Here is a 23,388-nt window from a genome sequence, read left to right on the forward strand (position 1 = left end):
TTTTTTAGGACTTTATATGTGCACAATTGCTTATGGACTTTTATTTATTGTATTTAATTGTTGCACTATATAGTAGCAGCAGACCTTTGTTTACATATTTTGATATTATAGTGCGGGGATATGCAATTAGCGGACCTCCACCTGTTGCAAAACTACAAGTCCCATCATGCCTCTGCCTCTGGGTGTCATGCTTGTGGCTGTCAGAGTCTTGCAATGCCTCATGGGAGTTGTAGTTCTGCAACAGCTGGAGGTCCGCTAATTGCATATCCCTGTTATAGTGGTATTAACTTAAAGGGGTGGCTGCACTGTTATCAGTGTTATATTTAAAAAAGGTTGTATAAGAAGCACAATAGAGATAGAAAAGGATGGTGTCACATTAATGGTATATTTAAAACAGGTATACAGACATCTTATTAAGGTGTATTTTCAATATATTGATGATCTTAGCTTCATAGTAGATAAAACTTTGGTGTCGGAACATTTCCTTGTGTGTCTGAACACAAACTCATCCAATTTGGAACTTACTGTTGAAGAGCACCACAATAAAAGCAATTACTTGGATATCACCTTAATTGCTCAACAACAGTTGATGATGCAGCGCGGCGTGAGGACGTGACACGATGGAGACAGAAGGGAGGGGCCAGGTGATGCCGACAGAGAGTGCGATCGCATGAGGGAGCTGAGATGGGCGGAGATGAGCAGCACCTGTGAGTGGAGGCTGTACGGGGTGAGAGCCCAGGAAAGCAGCGCTTGAGAAACACGCTGACCCCGCTGGTCCCTTCAATTGCTTGGCATCCCGCATGTGTGGCGTGGAGGTGAACAGGAAATTGGAATGTCTGGAAAGCTCAAGATGTGGGGCGGCTCTACCTAGGCAGTTCTTCCACTGAATCACCCTGCTGTGATAAGACCCTCCTCCATCTATCCGTCCCGGTTGGGTAAGAGACCCTGGAGTTCAGGGCAGTAGAATATTGACTGTCTGTTGTGCTTGGCTGACCCTCCCCTCCTGGGATGGTATGTGGGGGGGGCATAAATGATAAAAGTGACATCCTGCTGCTTCTCAGAGACTGATAGTATCACTCAGTATTGATCCCCTATACCTCCCTAATCCTTTCCTGCTCCATCCCATCCACCCCATAGAGTGTGGTTGTGTCGATCGATTACCTCTGATGTAATATCGTATCTGCCCTGAGGCGATGTGAATTAAGTGGAAAAGTTGATTTAATACAGGTCGGAGAGACTATCTGGGCTTAACCCTGCGGGGAATGAGAAAAATCAGTTGGACTGGATTCAACGCACCTCTAGAGGAATACCAGCTAATGCAGCAGGGGGTAATTTGTGCGGTGTTGATTTTGTATGGATAAACTGCGCATTATTCCTATTAAGAAGGTTGCTTGGCCGGAAGTTACTGGAGGCGTTAACATATGGTATATATGGTGATGACGAAGATCAGCGTTCTTAGACCTCAGGGGGTCATCTGGAATTTGAACTGTGAGCTAATTATATTGTGAACCATATATTGTATGGCCCCTATATAAATAGGGGGCCTTGTAAGAGCTAACAGGCGACCCACCCCCAGAAGGGGGGGAGGGGGAAGTATTGATAGCATCAGCATCTGGAACTGGTAACCAAACAACATGAAAGGCCACACGCAGAGGGGGGTGGACTCTAAAAACGCACGAGAAAGTTTAAATGCCAGTTCAATTCAGAAATATTTAAAGTGGTTGTAAACCCTTACAACACACTTTGACCTACAGGTAAGCCTAGATTACGGCTTACCTGTAGGTCCAAGAAATATCTCCTAAACCTACACGGTTTAGGAGATATTTGCCGAAAGACAGGTACCGCTGTCTACGGCGCATGCGCCGTAGACAGCGGCGCGCAGGCGCACTCAGCGCGCCGCGGTCAACGGCCATATGCCGCGAGTGGCGGGTCCTGTGCGCATGCGCTGGAGTGACGTCATCGCGGCTTTGCCTGATGACAGCTGGCGGAGCAGCGAGATCCACCGAGAAGATGGATGCGGCGGACTACAGGGGACAGCGGTGACTTCGCTGGCTCCTGTGTCAGGTAAGTGACACATAATGGACTACTATGCGATGCATAGTAGTCCATTATGCTTTACCTTTGCAGGGAATGAAAGAGGAAGTAAACTCATCAGGGTTTACTTCTTCTTTAAAGGAGGGTAACTTAATGAGTCCGAGGACAGAAAAAAAAAAAAAAAAAGAAGCTTGAGAAACAAAGGATAGAACAGGAAAACCGAACCTGGGAAGAAACGGTTATGGAAGGGGCAGGATTAGGGACGGAGTTGGAGGAAGGTGGGGCGAGGGGAGAAATGGCACAACTGCCGACAAAATCAGAAATGCTGAAAATGTTCAGCAATTTAGAATTCTCTATTAAGGTGGAAATTAATAATGTTCGAATGGATATGTCCCATCTTTTAAGGAGGGTGGAAGAAATAGAGGAAAAAACAGAAACACAAGCACAGGAATTAAGGGGACTGAGAAATAAAGTGGAGGATATGCAAAGAAAACAAAAAGACATTCTATACAAATTGGAGGGGCAGGAAAACCAAAGCAGGCGCCAAAACCTGCACATCAGATCATTGCCAGAGCAGCAAGGAGAAGACCTGACAGGAAAGTTAAATACAAAATTCTTTTAGGTGTGCCCCACGAGTCGGGTAAGAGAGGTGTGTCTTTGTTGTCCCTTTTTAAGGGGACGGGGGGAGGGGGAGACACGGGTTATTTGTGTACAAGCTTGTCGAGAGAGCAGGGGGAAATGGTTGAAGAGCTCCGAAAAGACAGTGGGGCTCCTACGGATCTCTCCTGGTAAATAGGGGGAGGTTCTGGGGGGGGGGGGTGAAAGTTAAGTTGGCAGGGCCTGAGTCTCACCCTCAGGAATAGGTGTCTCCGTGGGTATGAGTTTAGATACCCAACGTGAGATATATGACCGGAATGGTCGTGGGAAGGTCGGGGGGGGGGGGGGGGGGCATGCACGTATCTCAGATAAATATGTAGAAGGACAAGAATGAATGGGAATCCCTAGAGTAACCGGACCCAACATAGAACCCGGTAGATGATGGAGCTAAAATACATGACATATAATGTGCAGGGATTGAGTTTGTATGGGAAGAGATTTAAAATCCCCAAATTAAACAGCGAGCTGTAGATGTAATTTTTATTCCAGAGACTCACCTAACCCAGCAGACAAATATTAAAATGCATTCAAGGGACTATCCTACCTGGTTCTATGGGGACTCACCAATAAGGGGGGCAAATGGGGTGGAAATTGGATTTTCGGAAAGCGTTAAATTTAAGATACTAGATAGAAGGATAGACCCGAAGGGGCACTATATGTTCATTAAAGGTAAAATGGGAGAAGGGATATATACCCTGGTCAATGTATACTGCCCAAACAAGAACCCTGTACATTTTTTAATAGAATATTGACCATATTGGAGGGATTCCGGACGGGAACGGTGGTCCTGGCGGGAGACCTAAACTCTGGTTTGGACCTTTTGCTGGATAGTACGTTGCATGCACAGGGGAGGAGTAAGGCACAAATTAAAAAGATAAAAGCAAAATTACATCAAGTCCAACTAATGGACGTCTGGAGGAAAAAACATGATGGTGTTAGGGACTATACTTTTTTCTCCCCTGTGCACGGGACCTATTCAAGGTTGGATTACTTGTTTGTTGAACACAAAGTATTGGAGGAGGTTAAGATTGAAATAATATCAATATCTGACCATGCCCCGGTCACTATGGAGATGGGGACCCCGGGGATCCAAAGGATACCATATACATGGCGGCTTAATGAAAGTCTATTATTGGATAAAGAGACCGAAATTGAGTTTTATTTTTCAACTAATGATATGGGTAAAGTAGCGCCCAATATTCTCTGGGAAACACTTAAGGCGTATATAAGAGGGATCCTTATCTCCATAGGTGCCAGAAAAAAAAAAGGGTAAGAGAAACGTATATTGAAAAACTTACGGAAGAAATTCATGGTTTAGAATTACAACATAAAAATAGGGGGGGTTTTCACAGGCAGTCTTCCACGAGTTGGTCAGTAAAAGAGAAGAATCACTAATCGAACAAGGCAGGGTTGCCCCTTGTCCCCCTTGTTGTTCATACTGACATTGGAACCTTTATTGTCTTATATAAGGAATAGTGTGGATATAAGGGGGATAAGATGGGCCGAGAGGAGCATAAACTAGCAGCTTTCGCTGATGATGTACTTCTCTTTATCTCACATCCTAGGACATCGCTGCCTAATTTGCTGGGAGTCTTAGAAAATTACGGAGAACTTTCCAATCTCAAAATCGATCCCACGAAGTCAGAAATACTAAATATTAATATAAACCATATAGAAGAAAAGAGATTAGCAAAAGAGTTCCATTTTATTTGGAAACAGGACATAAAGTATTTGGGGATTATATTAACTGATACTCTGAGGAAAATATATCTAATAAATTATATCCCGCTGTTGGACAAGACAAGGAGAGAAGTAAATAAAATGTCGTCCGCCCCCCTCTCGTGGTTCGGTCGCATAAATGCGATAAAAATGATGATAACCCCAAAATCCTTTATAAATATCAAATGCTCCCAATAAGGAGCTTGCAATCGTTTTTTTACAACATTAAAAAGGTATCATCTCGCGTTATATATGGTATAACAAAAAAAAAGAAAAACCCGTATCACGGGTGCCGTTTTGTGTCAAAGTAAGAAAAAGGGAGGTCTGGCTGTTCCAGACTTTAAAAAATATTACTACGCGGTGGTAATATCACGGTTGGTTGAATAGACAATGGAGAATAGCAACAAAAGATGGAGGGATATAGAATTCAACATGAGTAGTACACATTTGGGTCACATAGTATGGAATCCACCACATTCTAGGGAATTAGGACAGAACACTCATGAAATCACTCATAATACACTGAAAATATGGGATAGGATACATGCACAAAAAAACTGGAAATACAACTCCCCACTAATTTATTTGAAAGACAATGTTTTTTTTACACCAGGGATGAGGGAGCTGGGGGGAAATTAGATTAAAAAAGATGTCCAAGTGAAGGACATAATAGATAAAGGCAAAATACATACTTTTAAAAGATTACAAGGCGATACTGAGCGGTGGAGACTTGATACATGGAGGTACATTCAGCTGGAAAAATTTGTGGAAAAATTACCTGATCCAATTAGATCGGAAAAGGAATATACAAAAATGGAAAAGATGATAATAAAGGGGAATATAAAAAATAGTATTGCTCAAATATATAAAATTGTGGTGGAGGAGGAGAAGGGGGATGCCCCTCCAAGTATCAAGAAATGGGAAAGGGAAATAGGCACGAGGTATGATAGAGATAGATTGGTTAAAATATGGAGATTAGTACATGAAATGGCACCGGATACGAGGACGGTAGAAATTAACTATAAATGCCTGGCGAGATGGTTCCTTACTCCGGATAGATTGAGTAGATATCAATCTGAAACATCATCTGAATGTTGGAGAGGGTGCAAAATGGCAGGTACAATGTTACATATATGGTGGGAATGTCCCACCATAAAAGATTATTGGATTAAGATTTTAGCATTGATAAAAGAGAGGGGAATCTATCCTTTATGACCCATGGGTCTGTCTGTTCCATGGGACGGACAGATCGATAGGGCCATATAAAGTTTCATTGTTGCCAATCTTGTTAAATATAGCGAAGGGATTGATCCCAAAAAATTGGCAGAAACCAGAAAGCCCAAAGATAAGCAAGTGGATAAAGGGAGTTAATTATATTCAAAAAATAGAGAGGGAACAAGACAAAGAGAGGGAGGAGGGAAAGGTAGAGGAAAGAAAAGATAAATGGAAAGACTGGGATTGTTTAAAAAATTCTTGGAGTTATGTGTGGGAGATAACCTGAGAAAATTAGAACCGGAAAGAGTATGTAGCGTGAGAGGAGGGGTCAACTAGGTGAGTTTATAGAACTGAGGAGACGTGTGGGGGTTGGGGGGGGGGATGGTGGGACAGGGGCGGGGTTTGGAGGGGACTGCTGATATATAACTGATGTAATTTATTATGTATAATGTCAGATACGCTCTTGTTTTTATGTGTAGAAAATGGAAATTATAAATAAAGAATTAAAAAAAAAATGCTCAACAACATCAAGTAACTGGAACTGCATATAGAAGGCCAACATCGAAGAATTTAATACTTTATGCATAAAGCTGCCACCCTGGGCATGTTATTCATACTATATCGAAATGTCAATTTATTTGTTTAAAACTGTTTAAAACTGAATTGTTCTTCAGCTGGGGATTTTGAGAGGGAAGCAATGTTCCACGAACGTGGCTAGAACAAACGTAATCAAAAAAGCTCACAAATCTGTTACTAATCTATTTCGACAGAACCTGCTAGAAGAGAGGAAGAACAAAATCATGACAGACAGTATTGCAACTTTGTTTTTTTTCAACATGTTACAGTAACCAGTACCATAACAAAGCATATCATTTCCAAATACCTACCCATCCTTCATGAAGATCCTGGATTTAAGACCTTTCTATCGAAAGAAATCAAGTTCGTAGTTAGGAAGACTCTAACATTTGGCAATCTAATCTCTCCTAGCATGTCTAAACAACCCATGCATACCTGACTGCATACCACAGGCTTTTTCAAGTTTAATGCTACCCGTTGCTCAAGTTGACGTTTTACTGGAACTCCTCATACAGTTATCTCTTGTACAAACAATTATTCATTATAAACAAAAATATCAATCTTGCTAGACATTTCAGATTCTGACATGATTTGGACACCAGATCCCTCAAAGTTCAAATCATAGAATGTGTGGACACCATTGCTTGAGGGGGGCCGGTTTCCTCTGCTCTGCAAAAGAGAAGTGTATTGGATATTCAAATTGGACACATGTATTCCAAAGGCATTAAATTATGAGTACAAAGTCAGTCATTATTATGAATGATATCCCCTCCCCCGTATATATTCCATTTTCTCTCCTTCCCCTCCCTCCCCCCCCCCTTCTTTCTCCCCCCACATACACACACACACTTTCCCCATCCTCTCCCTTTCCCCTCCATTTCTTTCCCCATTCTTTTACCTCCCTTTTTTTTACGTCATGGAGTATATAGAAATATTAGGGACTTTTTCCCCTATATGCTGTCCATATCCTACATGTAGGACATGTCCTACATGATGTTTCTGATGAGGACAACAGAGTTGTTGTTTTTGTTTTTACACAACACATACTTATTACTTATATTTTTTACAAATATTTTCATATATAAAACACTTTATTTCACATCACGTTTTCCCTTTTGACATTTATTTTTATTGCCCATTTTACTTTCTTCGCTCCATTTTTATTTTCACTTTTTCATAACATGATCTTTTCTCATGATTCAGTTTGTTTTCTTGCTTTTTTTTTCTCCGGTTCCACACCATCATTTCACAGTCTTCATCATTATGCATCACACACATTTACGGATGATGCTCATATAAACCTATGCTTGGCGGGGGGGCGTGGCCTGACCAGCAATGGAGTAAGACATGGGTAGAGTGAGCTCCCAGCGCCGATTCTCCTGATCGCTATCCTGCACGTTAATTGGTCTTTGTAAGACACCACATACTGCCTCATACCCGAGTGGACCAAACGGGGAACATGTCTCCGCCGAAACGAAACACTCGGACCACGGACAAACTGGCTCAGTTCCGCCGGCTGGAACCGGAGCAACAGGCCGAAGATGGCGCGGGCACTTGCGCGGGTGAGAGACAACATGCACCTGATACAGCCAAGGTGTTAGACGCCATAGCGGCGTTGCAGGGTACGCTGACGGCCAAAATTAATGATATAAAGACTGACATCTTCCTGCTCCGACAAGACCTCTCCAAACTAAAGGACAGAGTCACAGAAACAGAAACGAGAATAGGGACGGCGGAGGACCTCATCCACCCGTTGAGACACGCCACGGAGGATATGCAGCGGCAAATTCAACAACTGCACTCCCACCAAGATGATATGGAGAACCGCTTGAGGAGGTGCAACCTCAGATTCATTGGTCTCCCGGAGAGAGTGGAGGGTACAGACCCAGCAGAATACCTGGAATCCCTCCTGATTAAGACCTATGGCAGGAAGGTATTCTCCATTATGTTTGCGGTGGAACGTGTCCATCGCATTCCGATGAGACCCCTACCGCCCGGAGCTCCTCCCCCGCACGTTTATAGCTACGTTTTTGAACTTCCGAGACCGGGACAAAATCCTGCGATTAACCAGAGAAAGGAGAAATATTCAAGTGGAAAACAACCAGGTGGCAGTGTTCCAGGATTTTTCCAGCGACGTACAGAGGAGGAGATCCCGCTTCCAGGAGATCAAGTGCTGCTTGAGAGCACAGCATCTTAATATATATATATATATATAAATATAAAATAGAGAACTCTAGTGTAAACCCATTTATTACTTTAATCTATCTCACAAACTCCTTATAGCGTCACTCTGATTAAACGTGTAGGGCAGGGCTTGGAGCGTCATCGCGGCACTTTCAGTTTCCTCAGGGCATCCTGGCCACATTGTATATTGCATGCATTTTATCTTCCCTCTTTCATATAAGTGAGTTTTTGTCTTTTATAAGAATAAATGTAAAAACTGAATTACGCTACGAGATGCGTTTTCTGTTCACCCATCCATATGAGCACATCCACTGACTATATACTGTGAAGAGGAGGATGAGATATCAGATACCATCCAAAGGGATTTGGAGCATCTACAGTATGTTTGGTTCCTTTGACCCCTGTTGGGGCTTAACCATCTGGTGGTGAGCACAGACCTGGAGGGGGGAGCACGAGTGATTTCACCTATTCACCAGCCGCTTGTACATGCATGAATGCTTAAGCACCATCCATTTTGGATTGGAAGAGTTTATATGGACTAATGATTTTTACATTTCTTTATGGACCTTTAAATTGTTTTGTTGTACATAAGTTTTTGTTTAATGGGCATGAGAGTACTTTCATATTGAACATTTACCAGTATTAATTGTATTTATTAAATGTGTTACAACTGGGAAAATGTAGTTTGAACAACAACACACACTTTTCATTCAGTGCAGCATTTAAAGGGACAGCAGGCATAAATTTGTTCACTCAATTTAGCTATTTATTTATTTAGCTACTAAAAGGGTAACATGGTATAAATAAGTGACACAAATCAGTTAGAACACATAGTTTTATTAGCACTAAGTTAAAGGCACCATGCACATGAATTTATTTATTTAATAAAATAGACACTAGTATTGGGCAGCACCACACATACCTCTCTTTTAGACTTACCTTTATAGACTCCACCTACAGGTGGGGAAGTTGAGGTAAGGCAGCAGCCAGATTTCAGATTATAGACCCTTAGCGTGGAATTAATACTTATTCATCAATAAATATGTTCACAGTTTGCTGTGCAATGCCCTTGCCCCTGGGTTCAAATGTTCTATTGTATTGCCGGCCTACCTCCTTTCTAGTAGGGAATACTACTCTTTTATTCTTTTCAGTTTCAGATTATTTTGTTCCCGGCACCATTAAATATATTCCAAATTCTCTCTTGCAGAATGGCACCAGTTTTCATGTTTTTGACCAAGGCAGGTTTGCAAAGGAAGTTCTACCCAAGTACTTCAAGCACAATAACATGGCAAGTTTTGTGAGGCAGCTGAATATGTGTAAGTACAGAACAGAACGGAAATATTTTATGTTTTGCATGCAGTGTCTACATTCTGCGAGGAAAGGACTATTCAACGGAGGAAAGGTTGTAGAATATGTGCACCAAAGGAAAGACTAAAAGTGTAAATGTCTAGGTGCCATGCATATTCCAGTCAATGTTTAAGGGTAGGCCCTTACATAAATTCATGTCCCCTGTAGGGCAATGCTAGTGTATGCACTATGACAATAAATCTATGGAGCCTCATGGTAGTCAATAAGTATGAATCCTAAAAATGAACTGGCAGAATGAGAGTCCCCACCTATTGGTGAATAGTGATGGACGAACTTCCGACGGGACGTTTCGCGAACGCGGACCACGAACGCGGCCGATAGTTCGCGAACTGGAACGTTCACGGCGGGCCCCATTGACTTCAATGGGAGGCGAACTTTGCAAACCTACATGTCAAATTTGCAGCCACAAAATAATTAATAGCTGTGCAAACATAGTCCCACCACATGACCAATGACATAACACATGTATGAGGTGAATCTGGGATCGACAACTACAAGCATTCTTTTTTTTATATGGGAAATTGTTGTGACAATTCAGGACTGTGGAGCGCATGAAGGCAATGGAGGAGAGGGAAGGTCAGGTTAGGCAAAGAAGAGGGTGCAGGAGATGATCACCAGCAGCGTGACATACAGCAATGAAACCTGCACCGTGATAGAGTCATCTGACAGCAGCACCGTGATAGAGAGCACTGACATCAGCAGCGTGACATACAGCAATGACACCTGCACCGTGATAGAGTCATCTGACAACAGCACCGTGATAGAGAGCACTGACATCAGCAGCGTGACATAAAGCACTAACACCAGCACCGTGATATACAGCACTGACAGCAGCACCGTGATAGAGCGTACTGACATCAGCACCGTGATATACAGCACTGACACCTGCACCGTAAGCAGCCCCAGGAGGAAGTCAGCATAGCACAGGGATGGTGGGAGCCCCTCATAATGAGCATAGCACAGGGATGGTGGGAGCCCCTCATAATGAGCATAGCACAGGGATGGTGGGAGCCCTCTTAATATGCACAGCAGAGGTACAGCCCTAGGAGGAAGTCAGCAAAGCACAGGGATGGTGGGAGCCCCTCATAATAAGCAGCCCCAGGAGGATGTCAGCATAGCACAGGGATGGTGGGAGCCCCTCATAATAAGCAGCCCCAGGAGGATGTCAGCATAGCACAGGGATGGTGGGAGCCCCTCATAATAAGCATAGCACAGGAATGGTGGGAGCCCCTCATAATATGCACAGCAGAGGTACAGCCCCAGGAGGAAGTCAGCACAGCACAGGGATAGTGGGAGCCTCTCATAATAAGCAGCCCCAGTAGAAATATGACACCGCTCAACCTCTTCAAAGAGGAGGGTACAGGCATATAGTACGGTGTGCTTTTTTTGGACAAGGAAGTGAGCCAAATGAAGAAAAAAGGTCTGTGTGCTAGATTAAAAAAATTGTTTATCGACATATACATGGTCTACTGGTCACATGTGTTGAATTCCTCCGAGATCCATGCCTCATTCATTTTTAGAAATGTGAGGTAGTTAACACTGTCGTGAGCTAGGCGAGTACGCTTATCGGTCACGATCCCCCCTGCTGCGCTGAACGTCCTTTCGGACAGGACACTGGACGAGGGGCAAGCCAACAGTTTGACTGCAAATTGGGCAAGCTCTGGCCAGAGGTCAAGCCTGCCCACCCAGTAGTCCAGGGGTTCATCACTCCTCAGTGTCCACATCGGCCGTTAACCCAATGTAGTCGGACACCTGACGGTCTAGGCGTTCCCTGATGCTGGATCCGGATGACACCTGTCGATTGGGTCGGCTGAAAGAATGACCTCATGTCCGAAGTCACCAACACTTCTTCAAACCGGCCTCTTCTTGCAGGCGCTGTTGGATTGGTACCTGCAACTCCTTCTCTGGGAGTGGGAATTGCTCCTCTGCCAGCGCACGCAAAAGCAGAATGCAGCATTTCTCGAAGCAAGGCCTGGAAATGCTCCACTCTGCCAGCCCTCTGTGACGGCGGTAACATTTCCGCCATTATGTGTTTGTACCGGGGGTCTAAGTACGTTGCCACCCAGTACTGGTCCTTGACCCTTATGCTTTTTATACGGGGGTCCCTATTAAAACACTGGAGCATGAAGGCCCCCATTTGCACTAAACTGGAAGCGGTGTGGTGGCGTGGCTCCTGCTCATCATCCAGGATAATGTCGCCCTCTTCATTCTCCTCTCCCCATCCACGCACAACAACAGGAATCCCAGAAAGGTTTAAAGCATGCTCTTCTTGCTCCTCCTCATCCGCCCCGGGAACCATCCTCCTCTGACTCCTCTTCAGACTCCTGTTGTTCACTTGTCTCCGATAGAGTAGCCCCCCCTGGGAATTCATCCAGCATTGCGACTTCCTCATCTTTCCGCTCCTGCTCCTCCACAGCTTGATCAATGACACGACGCAATGCACGCTCCATAAAGAAGGCATAAGGTACCATGTCACTGATGGCGCCATGGCTGCGACTGACCAGTTTGGTGATCTCCTCAAATGGGCGCAGAAGTCTGCATGCGTTGCGCTATAGCAGCCACTGGCGCGGTGAAAAAACCCCCAGCTCCCCAGAACCTGTTATGCCACAAAGTTAATACAGGTAGACGTTAACTGCACGTTTCTGCTGGAGCAGCCTAACAAGCATATAGAAGGTTGAGTTCCATCTCAGTTCCGTGTAAGATCTTCTGAAATGGGCCGAGATTTTCCTTGCCTGCCGCAAGATGTCCTGGACCCCAGGGTATTTGACGAGGAATCACTGAACAACCAAGTTTAAGACGTGTGCCATGCATGACACGTATGTGATTTTGCCCTGTTTCAATGTGCTAAGCAGATTGGCACCGTTGTCGCACACCACTTTACCAACTGTCAAATTGAGCGGTGTTAGCCACTGATCTGCCTGTGAACGCAAAGCTGAAAGGAGTGCCGGACCAGTGTGGCTCTTGGCTTCCAGGCACAACAGGCATGGCAACGTCTCACCTGGCATGTCGAATAGGTTCTGGGGAGCTTGGGCGGCACAGCGGAAGAGCCGCTAGCAGCGGAAAAGGAGGAGTCAGCCGAGGAGGAGAGGGAGGAAGATGGAGTAGGAGGAGGAGGAGGAGAAGAAGGGCCAGGCCTGCGTGCAATCCGTGGCGGTAAAACCAAATCTACACAGGTGCCACTGGTTACATGCTTGACGGCCGTCAGGTTTACCCAGTGGGCAGTAAAAGTGATATACCTTCCCTGCCCGTGTTTGCTAGACCATGTGTCTGTGGTCAGATGTATCTTGGCACCGACACTGTGTGCCAGAGATACATTCACTTGCCGCTGAACATGGCCATATAGCTCTGGGATGCCCTTCTGTGAGAAATACTTCTTTCCTGGGACCTTCCATTGTGGTGTTCCAATGGCCACAAATTTGCAAAAGGCCTCCGAGTCCACCAGTTTATATGGCAGTAGTTGGCGGGCTATGAGTTCTGACAAGCCAGCCGTCAACCGTTGGGCAAGAGGGTTATCCGGCTTCATTATTTTTTTACGCTCGAACATTAGGCCCACGGAAGCCTGCCTTTTTGCAGAAAAACGTGAGCTTGGCGTGATGGAAGGTGGAGTGGAGGACAATTGTGAAGAGAGAGGAGAAGGAGAACTAGAAGACGAGGCTGGACGGTGAGAGCCTGGAGTGTGGCTTTGTGTGTTCTGTTGCTCCCACTGGGCTCGGTGATGGCTGCTCATGTGCCTTCTTAAGGCGGTCATCCCTAGGTGAGTGTTGGGCTTACCGCGACTAATGCGTTGACTGCAAAGATTGCAGATGGCAACGCTATTGTCAGCAGCGGACACGTTAAAAAAAGCCCACACTGCGGAGCCATGTGCCGGTTTCCTGGGAGCACCAGATGTGACCGTACATGGTCGATGACTCGCTCCTGATACCTTTGCCTACCCTGACCTTCCCTCGCCTCCATTATCTCAAGATTCCTGAATTTTCAGAATTTCACATATAAAAAAAGAATGCTTGTAGTTGTCGATCCCAGATTCACCTCATACATGTGTTATGTCACGGTGCTGGTGTCAGATCACTCTATCACAGTGCAGGTGTCAGTGCTCTATATCACAGTGCTGGTGCTGGTGATCATCTCCTGCACCCTCTTCTTTGCCTACCCTGACGTTCCATCGCCTCCATTATCTCAAGATTCCTGAATTTTCAAAATTTTACATATAAAAAAAGAATGCTTGTAGTTGTCGATCCCAAATTCACCTCATACATGTGTTATGTCACGGTGCTGGTGTCAGATCACTCTATCACGGTGCAGGTGTCAGTGCTCTATATCACGGTGCTGGTGATCATCTTCTGCACCCTCTTGTTTGCCTACCCTGACCTTCCCTCGCCTCCATTGTCTCAAGATTCCTGAATTTTCTGAATTTCACATATAAAAAAGAATGCTTGTAGTTGTCGATCCCAGATTCACCTCATAAATGTGTTATGTCATGGTGCTGGTGTCAGATCACTCTATCATGGTGCAGATGTCAGTGCTCTATATCACAGTGCTGGTGATCATCTCCTGCACCCTCTTCTTTGCCTACCCTGACCTTCCCTCGCATCCATTATCTCAAGATTCTTGAATTTTCATAATTTCACATATAAAAAAAAGAATACTTGTAGTTGTCGATCCCAGATTCACCTCATACATGTGTTATGTCACGGTGCTGGTGTCAGATCACTCTATCACGGTGCAGGTGTCAGTGCTCTATATCACGGTGCTGGTGCTGGTGATCATCTCCTGCACCCTCTTCTTTGCCTACCCTGACCTTCCCTCGCCTCCATTGCCTCAAGATTCCTGAATTTTCAGAACTTCACATATAAAAAAAGAATGCTTGTAGTTGTCGATCCCAGATTCACCTCATACATGTGTTATGTCATTGGCCATGTGGTGGGACTATGTGTGCACAGCTAGTAATTATTTTGTGGCTGCAAATATGACCTGTAGGTTTGCAAAGTTCACCATCCCTGTGATATGCTGACTTCCTCCTGGGGCTGCTTATTATGAGGGGCTCCCACCATCCCTGTGCTATGCTGACTTCCTCCTGGGGCTGCTTACGGTGCAGGTGTCAGTGCTGTATATCACGGTGCTGGAGTCAGTGCTTTATATCACGGTGCTGGTGTCAGTGCTTTATGTCACGCTGCTGATGTCAGTGCTCTCTATCACGGTGCTGGTGTCAGATCACTCTATCACGGTGCAGGTGTCATTGCTGTATGTCACGCTGCTAATGTCAGTGCTCTCTAGAGGTCGACCGAAAAAAAAAGGGCTAACTTGCGTTTGAAAGACCTCTGCGCAAATACCGCGTCACATTAAATATTGCAACAACCGCTATTTTATTCCCTAGGGTCTCTGCTAAAAATATATATATAATTTTTGGGGCTTCTGAGTGATTTTCTAGCAGAAAATACTGGATTTTTACTAGTAAGCAACAAGTGTCAGAAAAGATTTAGTCTTTAAATGGGTAAACTGAGAACTTCTACACACAGAGTTCAGCCCATTGAAGAAGAAACATTGTATCATGTTGATCTTTTCTTGGCAGCCTGCCCAGAGAGGAGGAAAGTGCTTCACTGATGTCTTCAGGCAACTTACATTGACTTCTATCACAAAAGTCTTTTACAAGTCATAATAAGCATAATGACCGAGTCGTCGTCCGAAATCCGGAATTCGTAAACAAAAGTTCGTATTCCGTACAGAATTCGGACGCACGGCAATTCGTATTTCGGATCCTCCCGAACGTACGAATTTTTGGAAATTCGTAAGAATTTGAGATTCGTACGAAACTAATCGCACATGTCTTATATATATATATATATATATATATATATATATACACACAGTGGCTTGCGAAAGTATTCGCCCTCCTTGAACTTTTCAACCTTTTGCCACATTTCAGGCTTCAAACATAAAGATATTAAATTTTAATTTTTTGTGAAGAATCACCAACAAGTGGGACACAATTGTGAAGTGGAACGAAATCTATTGGATATTTTAAACTTTTTTAGCAAATAAAAAACTGAAAAGTGGTGCGTGCAAAATTATTCGGCCCCCTTACTTTCAGTGCAGCAAACTCACTCCAGAAGTTCAGCGAGGATCTCTGAATGATCCAATGTTGTCCTAAATGACTGATGGTGATAAATATAATCCACCTGTGTGTAATCAAGTCTCTGTATAAATGCACCTGCTCTGTGATAGTTTCAGGGTTCTGTTGAATGCGCAGAGAGCATCATGAAGACCAAGGAACACACCAGGCAGGTCCGTAATACTGTTGTGGAGAAGTTTAAAGCCGGATTTGGATACAAAAAGATTTCCCAAGCTTTAAACATCCCAAGGAGCACTGTGCAAGCGATCATTTTGAAATGGAAGGGGTATCAGACCACTGCAAATCTACCAAGACCTGGCTGTCCCTCTAAACTTTCAGCTCAGACAAGGAGAAGACTGATCAGAGATGCAGCCAAGAGGCCCATGATCACTCTGGATGAACTGTAGAGAACTACAGCTGAGGTGGGAGAGTCTGTCCATAGGACAACAATCAGTCGTACACTGCACAAATCTGGCCTTTATGGAAGAGTGGCAAGAAGAAAGTCATTTCTCAAAGATATCCATAAAAAGTCTTGTCTAAAGTTTGCCACAAGCCACCTGGGAGACACACCAAACATGTGGAAGAAGGTGCTGTGGTCAGATGAAACCAAAATCAAACTTTTTGTCCACAATGCAAAACGATATGTTTGGCGTAAAAGCAACACAGCTCATCACCCTCAACACACCATCCCCACTGTCAAACATGGTGGTGGCAGCATCATGGTTTGGGCCTTCTTTTCTTCAGCAGGGACAGGGAAGATGGTTAAAATTGAGGGGAAGATGGATGCAGCCAAATACAGGACCATTCGGGATGAAAACCTGTTGGAGTCTGCAAAAGACCTGAAACTGGGATGGAGATTTATCTTCCAACAAGACAATAATCCCAAACATACAGCAAAATCTACAAAGGAATGGTTCACAAATAAACGTATCCAGGTGTTAGAATGGCCAAGTCAAAGTCCAGACCTGAATCCAATCGAGAATCTGTGGAAAGAGCTGAAAACTGCTGTTCACAAACGCTCTCCATCCAACCTCACTGAGCTCGAGCTGTTTTGCAAGGAAGAATGGGCAAGAATTTCAGTCTCTCGATGTGCAAATCTGATAGAGACATACCCCAAGCGACTTGCAGCTGTAATCGCAGCAAAAGGTGGCTCTACAAAGTATTAACGCAAGGGGGCCGAATAATTTTGCACGCCCCACTTTTCATTTTTTTATTAGTTAAAAAAGTTTCAAAAATCCAATAGATTTTGTTCCACTTCACAATTGTGTCCCACTGGTTGGTGATTCTTCACAAAAAAATTAAATTTGATATCTTTGTTTGAAGCCTGAAATGTGGCAAAAGGTTGAAAAGTTCAAGGGGGCCGAATACTTTCGCAAGGCACTGTATGTTGCGCTGTGTCTTTAAGATTCTTTAAAGGATAAATCCACCTTTGGGAACGTGTTACATGTTCCATCCGTTTTTAAGGTGAAACATGTAACATGTTCCTACTGCTGCAGCCATTCACCGTTCCCTCCTCTCCCTCTGGCAGCAGCATGGGGAGAAGTTCCCTATACTAGCTGTCACTTTTTGAAAACAGTGCGGCCGCACGGGGCTCTGCTCACACGGCTGCATTATTCATTCACAGCACAGGACTCTGTGTGTGTGAATGATCTACAAGCATCGCCATCCTTTGCGGCTGTTGGTTTGCAGTTCTCAATGATCTACCACTGCGCTGTTCAGTGCTATGGTAGTTCATTGAGTCTTCTTGTCAGTGTGAAACTGCCTGGCTGTACGATGTACAAGGCAAACAGCTTACACTGACAGTCTGCAGGAGACCTGCATGGTATCAGCAATCTGCTGATCGCTGGTGCCATGTTTTCCAGGCTCCAAAAGGCAAAAAAAATTGCATTTATTTATTTGAAGTGAACTTCTCATTAACCTCCCTGGCGGTTTCCCTGAGTGTGGCTCGGGGTTAAATTTCCGCACCATTAGCGGTAACCCCGAGCCACAATCGGGATTGCATTGCAGGATCCTGGTGCAGTGTACTTACCTTGTCCCCAGGATCCTGCAATATCCCCCCCGCTGTGTCTGTGTCTTCCACCCAATGCCTCTGTGTGCCGGGCTCCATTCCCTGCGAGCGGCGCATGGGGGTAGAGCCAAGCGGCAAATTCAAAAATGTGAAAAATCATAATACATACAGTACACTGTAATCTTAATGATTACATCACTGTATGAAATGATTTCACATCCCTTTTGTCCCTAGTGCTTTGTCCAGTGCCCTCCATGCAGTTTTATATTATAAATACAGAGGAGTAGTGATGGACAAACTTCCAACGGGACGTTTTCGTGAATGCGGACCGCGAACGTGGCCGATAGTTCGCGAATCAGAACATTCACGGCGGGCCCCATCGACTTCAATGGGAGGCGAACTTTGCAAACATACAGGTCAAATTTGCAGCCACAAAATAATTAATAGCTGTGCAAACATAGTCCCACCACATGGCCAATGACATAACACATGTATGAGGTGAATCTGGGATCGACAACTACAAGCATTCTTTTTTTATATGGGAAATTGTTGTGACAATTCAGGACTGTGGAGCGCATGAAGGCAATGGAGGAGAGGGAAGGTCAGGGTAGGCAAGAAGAGGGTGCAGGAGATGATCACCAGCAGCGTGACATACAGCACTGACACCTGCACCGTAATAGAGTGATCTGACAACAGCACCGTGATAGAGAGCACTGACATCAGCAGCGTGACATAAAGCACTAACACCAGCACCGTGATAGAGAGCACTGACAGCAGCACCGTGATAGAGAGCACTGACATCAGCAGCGTAACATAAAGCACTAACACCAGCACCTTGATATACAGCACTGACAGCAGCACCGTGATAGAGAGCACTGACATCAGCAGTGTGACATAAAGCTCTAACACCAGCACCCTGATAGAGAGTACTGACATCAGCACCGTGATATACAGCACTGACACCTGCGCCGTAAGCAGCCCCAGGAGGAAGTCAGCATAGCACAGGGATGGTGGGAGCCCCTCATAATGAGCATAGCACAGGGATGGTGGGAGACCCTCATAATGAGCATAGCACAGGGATGGTGGGAGCTCCTCATAATGAGCATAGCACAGGGATGGTGGGAGCCCCTCATAATATGCACAGCAGAGGTACAGCCCCAGGAGGAAATCAGCACAGCACAGGGATGGTGGGAGCCCCTCATAATAAGCAGCCCCAGGAGGATGTCAGCATAGCACAGGGATGGTGGGAGCCCCTCATAATAAGCAGCCCCAGGAGGAAGTCAGCACAGCACAGGGATGGTGGGAGCCCCTCATAATAAGCATAGCACAGGGATGGTGGGAGCCCCTCATAATAAGCAGCCCCAGGAGGATGTCATCATAGCACAGGGATGGTGGGAGCCCCTCATAATAAGCAGCCCCAGGAGGAAGTCAACACAGCACAGGGATGGTGGGAGCCCCTCATAATAAGCATAGCAAAGGGATGGTGGGAGCCCCTCATAATATGCACAGCAGAGGTACAGCCCAGGAGGAAGTCAGCACAGCACAGGGATGGTGGGAGCCCCTCATAATAAGCAGACCCAGGAGGAAGTCAGCACAGCACAGGGATGGTGGGAGCCCCTCATAATAAGCAGCCCCAGTAGAAATATGACGCCGCTCAACCTCTTCAAAGAGGAGGGTACGGGCATATAGTACGGTGTGCTTTTTTTGGACAAAGAATTGAGCCAAATGAAGAAAGAAGGTCTGTGTGCTCGATTAAAAAAATTGTTTATAGACATATACATGGTCTACTGGTCACATGTGTTGAATTCCTCCGAGATCCATGCCTCATTCATTTTTAGAAATGTGAGGTAGTTAACGCTGTCGTGACCTAGGCGAGTACGCTTATCGGTCACGATCCCCCCTGCTGCGCTGAACGTCCTTTCGGACAGGACACTGGATGAGGGGCAAGCCAACAGTTCGATTGCAAATTGGGCAAGGTCTGGCCAGAGGTCAAGCCTGCCCACCCAGTAGTCCAGGGGTTCATCACTCCTCAGAGCGTCCACATCGGCCGTTAACCCGATGTAGTCGGACACCTGACGGTCTAGGCGTTCCCTGATGCTGGATCCGGATGACACCTGTCGATGGGTCGGCTGAAAGAATGACCTCATATCCGAAGTCACCAACACATCTTCAAACCGGCTTCTTCTTGCAGGCGCTGTTGGATTGGTACCCGCAACTCCTTCTCTGGGAGAGGTAATTGCTCCTCTGCCAGCGCACGCAAAAGCAGAATGCAGCATTTCTCAAAGCAAGGCCTGGAAGTGCTCCATTCTGCCAGCCCTCTGTGACAGCGGTAACATTTCCACCATTTTGTGTTTGTACCGGGGGTCTAAGTACGTTGCCACCCAGTACTGGTCCTTGACCCTCATGCTTTTTATACGGGGGTCCCTATTAAAACACTGGAGCATGAAGGCCCCCATTTGCACTAAACTGGAAGTGGTGTGGTGGCGTGGCTCCTGCTCATCATCCAGGATAATGTCGTCCTCTTCATTCTCCTCTCCCCATCCACGCACAACAGGGATCCCAGAAAGGTTTAAAGCATGCTCTTCTTGCTCCTCCTCATCCGCCCCGGCACCATCCTCCTCTGACTCCTCTTCAGACTCCTGTTGTTCACTTGTCTCAGATAGAGTAGCCCCCTCTGGGAATTCATCCAGCATTGCGACTTCCTCATCTTCCCGCTCCTGCTCCTCCACAGCTTGATCAATGACACAACACAATGCACAATCCATAAAGAAGGCATAAGGTACCATGTCACTGATGGCGCCATGGCTGCGACTGACCAGTTTGGTGATCTCCTCAAATGGGCGCAGAAGTCTGCATGCGTCGTGCTATAGCAGCCACTGGCGAGGTGAAAAAAAACCCAGCTCCCCAGAACCTGTTCATACATGTAGACGTTAACTGCACGTTTCTGCTGGAGCAGCCTATCAAGCATATAGAAGGTTGAGTTCCATCGCGTCGGGCAATCGCAAATAAGACGTCTGACAGGCAGATTGTGTCGCCGCTGAATGTCTGCAAGGCGAGCCATGGCCGTGTAAGATCTTCTGAAATGGGCCGAGATTTTCCTTGCCTGCCGCAAGATGTCCTGGACCCCAGGGTAATTGACAATGAATCGCTGCACGACCAAGTTTAAGATTTTGCCCTGTTTCAATGCGCTAAGCAGATTGGCACCGTTGTCACACACCACTTTACCAACTGTCAAATTGAGCCGTGTTAGCCACTGATCTGCCTGTGAACGCAAAGCTGAAAGGAGTGCCGGGCCTGATGTGGCTCTTGGCTTCCAGGCACAACAGACGCAGCACGGCATGGCAACGTCTCACCTGGCATGTCGAATAGGTTCTGGGGAGCTTGGGCGGCGCAGCGGAAGAGACGCTAGCAGCAGAAAAGGAGGAGTCAGCCGAGGAGGAGAGGGAGGAGGATGGAGTAGGAGGAGGAGGAGAAGAAGAGCCAGGCCTGCATGCAATCCGTGGCGGTAAAACCAAATCTACACAGGTGCCACGGGTTACATACTTGACGGCCGTCAGAAGGATCACCCAGTGGGCAGTAAAAGTGATATACCTTCCCTGCCCGTGTTTGCTAGACCACGTGTCTGTGGTCAGATGTATCTTGGCACCGACACTGTGTGCCATAGATACATTCACTTGCCGCTGAACATGGCCATATAGCTCTGGGATGCCCTTCTGTGAGAAATACTTCCTTCCTGGGACCTTCCATTGTGGTGTTCCAATGGCCACAAATTTGCGAAAGGCCTCCGAGTCCACCAGTTTATATGGCAGTAGTTGGCGAGCTATAAGTTCTGACAAGCCAGCCGTCAACCATTGGGCGTCATCATTTTTTTACGCTTGAACGTTAGGCCCACGGAAGCCTGCCTTTTTGCAGAAAAACGTGAGCTTGGCGTGATGGAAGGTGGAGTGGAGGACAATTGTGAGGAGAGAGGAGAAGGAGAAGTAGAAGACTAGGCTGGACGGTGAGAGCCTGGAGTGTGGCTTTGTGTGTTCCGTTGCTCCCACTGGGCTCGGTGATGGCTGCTCATGTGCCTTCTTAAGGCGGTCGTCCCTAGGTGAGTGTTGGGCATACCGTGACTAATGCGTTGACTGCAAAGATTGCAGATGGCAACGCTATTGTCAGCAGCGGACACGTTAAAAAAAGCCCACACTGCGGAGCCATGTGCCGGTGTCCTGGGAGCGCCAGATGTGACCGTACATGGTCGATGACTCGCTCCTGATACATTTGCAGTCTGCTTTGTCTCTCCTGCGCAATGCAAGTTATTCCTGCTTCTCCTCCCTATCTGCTGGTCCATATCTCCCTCCGAACTCCCCTCCTCTTCCTCTCTTGTGAGCACCCACGTGACATCACTAGACATGTCATCATCGACGTCACCTTCCCCACCGCTATAAGTAGAGATCTCGAAGTAGGCAGCAACACCGGGGACCAACCTCCTCCTTGGGCTGATCTGGGTACTGGCGTCAGACTGCTGAGTAGCAGTTGTTGCTACTTCCTCTTCCTGATCCAATACCAAGAGTGGCTGCGCATCAGAAATGTCTTGATATGGATCGGAAAATAATTCCTGTGACTCAAGCGGAAGGTATGTGGAGGTGGTGGTGTTGTTGGTGGTAGTGTCTTTGGGGGTGCACATAGCAGAGAGTGAAGAAGAGGGTGCAGATCGAGAGGATGAGGAGGGTGCAGAAGAGTAAGGCTGAGTGAGCCACTCAACCAAGTCTGGTGCGTCCTTTAAATGAATTGAACACACCTTCTGCAACTTCCCACTTTGGATCAAGCCTGTTGCTCCTGCCCTACCCCTGCGGAAGGGCCTGCCTCTTCCTCTGCCTGTCATTTTTTAAATGACCCTGTGACAAAACTCTCAGTCCCTATACTGATGAAGGACTGCTGCAGTATAGGGCAGCGGTCAGCAGTAGTGCACCTCAACCCTATGTATTGTGGACCTATACCAGTCCTTACGGAATAGCAGACTGTACCTCACTCAACTCTAGGTACTGTAGCACCCTAGACCAAGTTACCAGTCCTTATAAGGACCTTTGTGGAACAAGTAGGTTGTGTGTGACTGATTAGCAGGCTGTACGTCAGTCCCTATACTGATGAAGGACTGCTGCAGTATAGGGCAGCGGTCAGCAGTAGTGCACCTCAACCCTATGTATTGTGGACCTATACCAGTCCTTATAGAATAGCAGACTGTACCTCACTCAACCCTATGTACTCTAGCACCCTAGACCAAGTTACCAGTCCTTATAAGGACCTTTGTGGAACAAGTAGGTTGTGACTGATTAGCAGACTGCAGCAGAAGGGCAGCAGTCAAGTATAATATTCTTATTGTATAATATATTCTAATGATTAAACTGACTGTCCCTGCAGCACACACCGTCCTGTCCCTTTCTCTAAACTGACAAAAAACACTCAGGCTGCTGCAACAATCAGTAGCACAGCAGTGCCTCAAACCTATATCCTGAACTACACCTAACACCTATAC

The 23,388-nt window shown here is 46.0% G+C and overlaps 1 long non-coding RNA gene across 1 annotated transcript in view; it reads left to right on the plus strand.

Moving 5' to 3' along the window:
• The first annotated feature begins 673 nt into the window (after nucleotides 1-673).
• LOC143959447 (uncharacterized) overlaps nucleotides 674-23,388 on the plus strand; it is a 43,201-nt gene continuing 20,486 nt past the window's right edge. The window contains exons 1-2 of the long non-coding RNA XR_013270233.1: nucleotides 674-935; nucleotides 9,593-9,701. This is a non-coding gene — a long non-coding RNA (uncharacterized LOC143959447). The remainder of the gene's footprint in view (nucleotides 936-9,592; nucleotides 9,702-23,388) is intronic.

Source organism: Lithobates pipiens, unplaced genomic scaffold, assembly GCF_037356315.1.
Source record: "Lithobates pipiens isolate NorthernLeopardFrog02 unplaced genomic scaffold, aLitPip1_a1.2 Scaffold_75, whole genome shotgun sequence".
NCBI classification, from domain to species: domain Eukaryota; kingdom Metazoa; phylum Chordata; class Amphibia; order Anura; family Ranidae; genus Lithobates; species Lithobates pipiens.